Genomic DNA, 6,408 nt, shown 5'->3' with positions numbered 1-6,408 from the left:
CGTACAGGAAGATATTGGGGTAATATAAAAATAGGACTCTACATGTCATTAAGTACTTTTTTACATGTGTTTTTATTGATGGTTCACAATTCCATTTATGGTTCAAAATATCCCAATTCTTTTGAAATCCACTTCCCTGTGAGCATTTGTTTCCAGTTTCTTACTATTATAAATAAAGTGGAGTAAGATTCACTGTAAAAAAAAGAAATACATGTACATGAAAATATTTTATAGTCTATTATATGTCAAAAGAGATGGTGATGTAATTGCATGTAGACCAGAGAATAGCCATGGTCTTTCACATATCATAACTAACTTGTGTGAAACATTATAGAAAGTATCCCTTTCACTGTACAAGGTACACTGAGCACACAGTTTTAACTTGATGAAAAAAGTGATTTGAAGCAGTTGAGTGAAAACCATTATTTAAAACTAAACTTTAATTGTTTTGGAGTTGGCATTAAGGATATGGTGTATTAGATGATGAACAGATGCACATTTAAATGAGTGACTGAGAACATATGTTACAAAATTCAGAAATATAAGCTAGATCATTGGAAATTTTTAATGGATTGGAACACATCATTGACTTTGTGTAACAAAGAAAGAATGAAGAAGACATTATAATGAAATACATAAAAATACTTGTAGTAATGGTTCTGTTTCCCTTATACTAATTAATGCCACTAGCTCTTTTTTTCAGACTAGCAGGTAAGCTTGTAAAATTGTGGTGATTGATTACTTATTAGGATCCAGAGAACAAGTATTATCTATATAAGAAAAGTTGAAGTAATGGAAAGAATGGTAGTAAAAAAATTCATCTCATACTTACCATTTTGGTGTTATGGAAGAGAAATTTATTAAGGCATTAAATGAGAGATTGGGTGTAAATTTTTGGAATGAGAAAAACAAAATCAGAAAATAGATTAAGACCATGGCAAAAAGAAGGCAGTAAAATAATTTGCTCTGTCAGAGACAGCAACAAACATAGAATAAAAATTTATAGGAGATGTTACTGACAACCTATATCTCTTGGGTGTGTTTCATGATTTCTAATTTTCTTTAGATGAGTTATTTGTTGTTATAAGTTGATATTTATCTTAAGAAGCCAATGTATGGCTTTTATTCATAAAACTTTTACTGTGATTAAAATTATTTGTACCTTGATAATCAGCCCTGAATAATCAGAATAAGTTAGTGAAATTAGGTCTGCTCAATGCATCACCCTTGTTTTCTTATTCATGTTTACAGAACTTAGGGCACAAAATAACCCAATAAATGGTCTTCAGTTTGCTCTTTTTTTTTTTTTTTTTTTTGCTGGTCCTGGGGCTTAGACTCAGGGCCTGAGCACTGTCCCTGGCTTTATTTTTGCTCAAGGCTAGCATTCACCACTTGAGCCACAGAGCCACTTCTGGCCTATTTGTATATATGTGGTGCCGAGAAATTGAACCCAGGTCTTCATGTATATGAGGTAAGCACTCTTGCCACTAGGGCATATTCCCTGCCCTTGTTTGCTCTTTTAAAAACATGATTGTTTTTAAAAACATAATTGTTGTAAACATTCTTTGGAGAAACATTAAGACTACATATTATTGTGACTGAATATCCCATGTTTTTCCTAATTTTGAATACACTAAAATGTTTAGGGGAAAATATTGATTATTCTTTTAATCATTTTCATTTTACACAATGTTAAATGTTATAATTTATTATTAACTTCCCTACATTGTCATTTACAGTAAAATAAAGCTCTCATATTTTACCACTGACTGATGAATTTGTATCCTGTTGTGTGCACTGTACCAAGGCTCATCCAGAAGATGAGTGATGGCTTATACATGAAGTGCCATCTTTGCTTCTCAGCATCAGTGCAATAATAGTAAGGATTCTAGAAAACTCATTTAACAGAAGAAAACTTCACAATTATTTCCATTTAAATCCCAGTTGTCTTACCACAGCTTTGAAAGATTCCTTTCTAAAGATCAATTTTTTTAGAAAGCATTAACACTAAACCATTAAGCAATTTATAGAAAAAGAAATTAATGGTCCTCCCTAGGGGAGTAATCTCAGAAGCAGCTTTGTGGTAGATGTGGCATAACAACATGAGAAACATTGTCTTCAGCATTATTTTGAAAAATCTTTCTTCCTAGTCCCTAATTTGAAAAACTGGAAATAAAACAGGCACTGGAGTTACAAAATCCCTTTCTTCTGCTTAAATTGAGTTTGGGATGAAAACCTAGATTACAGAATTTACTGAAATTCTAGATGTTGGAATCCTGTATGATCTAATATCTCCAAGAAGAATGTGAATTTTCAGACCTGGAAAAGCATGTCATGTCATCAAAAACCCACACCCTACCTCGTTGAAGATTTTGTTGTTTGGACTATTTGGCAAAATTTCCTTTCTCTCATAAGAAAGCTATTCCTCATAGTTTATTCACATATATTTGTTGTCTATATTATATATGCACATATATGCATATATATGTGCATATATATGTGCGTGTAAATATACTGGTGTTATGATTGCAAATACTATAAATTGCTACAGTTCTTGAAATTTTACTATCTATTCACCTATGTTCTTAGTTAATCCTTAGCGAATTCTTATATACTATTTTTATTTCCAACTGCAGGTGAAAATAACAGATGGTTAGAGAGTTTATAAGGTGCCAGTGAGCATAGACTCAGTTCCAGAGCTGATGACAATATGCAGTTGTGCTCAACTTATTTCTGTCTACTTTACTTCATGATAAATATTCAGGTATACAATAACTTACCCTCCTGACCTATTCAGGGATTTAAAATAGCAGAGAGTCAAAAGTTGTCTAGTAAAATCTCTGCTCATGTACTTCTCAATGAAGTTTAAGATGGCTGACTCCACTGCCGTTCTACCACCTTGTCTCTGGTGGTTTTTCCCCCAGTACTGTAAGAGCTCACCTTTCATATATATTTGTTTGAGTGACCATGTATACTGTTTTCTTTTTCTTTTATTTCTTTTATTTTCTTTTTATTTATTTATGGTTCTTCTGTGCTTGAGAGTCCAGGGTAAGTCAGAAATCACTTGAAAAATATGCGTGACAGTATTAAAATGAGGATTTTTTTGAAAGTAGTACATATAGACAAAATAGAAAAGATTGGAGCCTATTTTGGTGTTTATTCATCTATACCATACTCAATTAAATCATAAACGTAATCTGCATATTCTGTGAACTTTTACTGTCATAAGTTTTTTACTTATTTTTCTGTTGAAAACAATACAACCACAGTTGGCTTTTTAAATTTATTTTTGTTTGGTTTTTAATCGTGAGCCATGATTTCTCATGAAATTTCTTTATGTCATCAGATATAAAAATATTGTGAATCACTTGGAATATGTGGAGGCTTATGTAAGGACTTAGGAGCATCATACTGCTTCTTTTATGCAACTTACTACTCCATTATTGGGTTGGAGCCTGCTATGGAACCAAAATGGGAATTTTTCAACCACATGTGCATGCACAACCACACACATGCACACATCACTTAAGGGAATACCTATTGAGCACATAATAAATTTTGCTAGCCTTAACAAAATTATTTACTAATATTTTTGCAATTGAAATGCCAATATGTAAATTTTCTGTTTTGAAGGCCTTTTAAACCCCCTGCTTCCATCATGATGTGACTTTGCATTTTTTTGCTATGCTTAACAGTGCTATTTAGTCTTAACAAGATCACAAGCATTATCTATCACTTGCATTTCTATCTCCAGTAATAATGAAAGTAAATAATATTTTGTTCAGCTAAATGACAAAACCTGAAAGAAGTATAAAACATGTAGGATACTAGTACATGGAATATTCATGACCAAAGACATTTGGCTAGGTTGTGTGATATTAGCATTTTTCAATGATCACAGAATCTGAAGCCAAAAGAAACAAACAAAAACCGTTTAATGCAAATGGAAGAGCTCCATTCAGTCAGATCTAATAAACTTAACATTGGCAGGCAAAGTGGAGATCTTTTGGAGGATACTAGGAAATGGGGTAGATTGACAACTGTGCATACAACTGTGACAATTGTATTTGCAATATTCTGTCATACTATTACTTTGTTTCAGTCTTAACCCTTATTCATTGCCCAAGTTCAAATAATAAAGAATATCCTGAGTTCTCAAATAACCAATGCCAACAAAACTAAACAAAACTATAGAGTGAAAATCTATATGAGGAAAAAATTCAGAAATAGATGACATGTTTTCCTTTGTATTTTGACTAATTTCAGCACAAATCCTATTCAAGGCTTTTCTGTAGCTCTGAGATGACATAATTTATTAAGGTTTATTGAATGTCAAAAACGTGAAAACCTCATGTTTATGTAAATATTTTGCGTTTCTACTTGAAATAAATGAGGAGAGATAAATTGCAAGGGATTTGTTTGACCAATTTGTATAATGCATCTCTGGTTTTGTCAAATTTAATTTATTACCCAACCTTAGCCAGAACTGAAGTTGTCCTTTATCTCAGGATTGTATAATAGCATCAAAAGTATTAGTCAACAGATGCATTGTGATCAGTTAAAAACGGGATTCAGGCTGGGGATATAGCCTAGTGGCAAGAGTGCCTGCCTCGGATACACGAGGCCCTAGGTTCGATTCCCCAGCACCACATATACAGAAAACGGCCAGAAGCGGTGCTGTGGCTCAAGAGGCAGAGTGCTAGCCTTGAGCGGGAAGAAGCCAGGGACAGTGCTCAGGCCCTGAGTCCAAGGCCCAGGACTGGCCAAAAAAAAACAAAAAACAAAAAACAAAAAAACAAAAACGGGATTCAGTAATTATAGATATATGAAGCAAGTGATAAATATATATGTATATATATATTTGTAAACAAGTTATGCAAAGTTGTTTATAAGTGCCAATATGAATCCATGAAATAAGTTCCCAATATGCTGACATCACTGATTTATCTAAGTCATACTGTAACCATACTGAATTCAGTAAACCATGATAGTCTTTATAAAACAACTTTGTACTCATCTCCTGAATCTAATGGTGTTTATGTCCAGCCCTGGAACACTTTACATATTATTTGATCATCTTTTTTTGTTTCTTTAATTAATATTGTTAATGCGGTGTCTCATATTATCTATACAGAATCAAACCTGCATAAAGTTTCTGTATTTTTAATTGCTTAGAAGTAAAACATTGTTTTGTTAGAATTTGTGGCCTTAGATATAAGAAATCATGATATTATTTCTGTTCTTTCATTTGTGTGTTAGTCATATCATTGCTCATATATTTACATCTCTGAATTTTGTCTTCTGGAATGAACTACTTATTCTATGGAAATGCTTGAAAGTTGAAGGAACCTGGAAGATCACATTGTTGCTTACTATTTTTGTCTCTTCTCACATCACAGGTCTCCTTTTATTATGCTGAAAGTACAGCTGTAAACACTTAACCTATATTCTTGTTTCTCTTCTGAAAGTCCTGTTTTGGCTCATTATGGAATTCCTCCATAAAGTGTTTACCATCAGCTCTTCATTTCAGTAAATTTTTTTAGTATTTATATCTAGTGTGTTGTAAAACACTTTGTCTACTGAGTCTCTGATATCTTCATTGTCTGTAACTAGAGACTTAAAATTTGTCTGGTAAGAACGAGGGTCCTATATCTTCATCAGCTGTTTGGGGGAACTTCTGTGAAGAAACCTGAATCGAAAAGTTCTGTAAGCTAAGCTGGAAGCTAAATACACACACACACACACACACACACACACACACACACACACACACAATGTATAAGTTAATTATTTGAACATATTTATTTAAATATATATGTGATCATATATATGTATATATATATATATATATATATCAGCCCTTTATATCTTCTGATTCTGTTATAATAGAATCAGTGTGACTCATTCAGTCATGTTAATATACCGAAGTAGGGAATTGGCTAAAAAAGTTAGCAACAGTGAAATGCTAGAACACTATTTTATATTTACTTGATTCACACATTCTTTTTTTGATTTCATTTTCATGGATTTGTAATCTATAAGATAAATATAAATGAGTCCATGTTGTTATTTCTGTTTTTCTGAGCAAGGAAAGAGTGAAGACTGGGGCTGAGGATAAAATGTCCTTTCTTGATTGTATGGTTGCATGGAAGAAGATGGGAACTCAGGTGAAAGCGAAGTGAGGGAAGTTGCACTTGTAGGTTGGAATGCACTGAAAACTGTGTCACCTTGACACAAGACCTGTGGAATCACCTAGACTATCAACTTTAAGTAAAAGATTAACATGATTTCTAAACGATACTTATGCTTTTCTGCTGTTGTTTGACTTCGTTTTAGAAATGCATATTTTGGTTCAGGTTGAAAATGATCCAAATCTTGTTTTCTCAATCATGTCTTTTGAATTGATGT

The sequence above is a fragment of the Perognathus longimembris genome, chromosome 5 (genome assembly GCF_023159225.1).
Source record: "Perognathus longimembris pacificus isolate PPM17 chromosome 5, ASM2315922v1, whole genome shotgun sequence".
In the NCBI taxonomy this organism is placed as follows: Eukaryota; Metazoa; Chordata; class Mammalia; order Rodentia; family Heteromyidae; genus Perognathus; species Perognathus longimembris.
Note: the sequence above shows the minus strand (reverse complement) of the source record.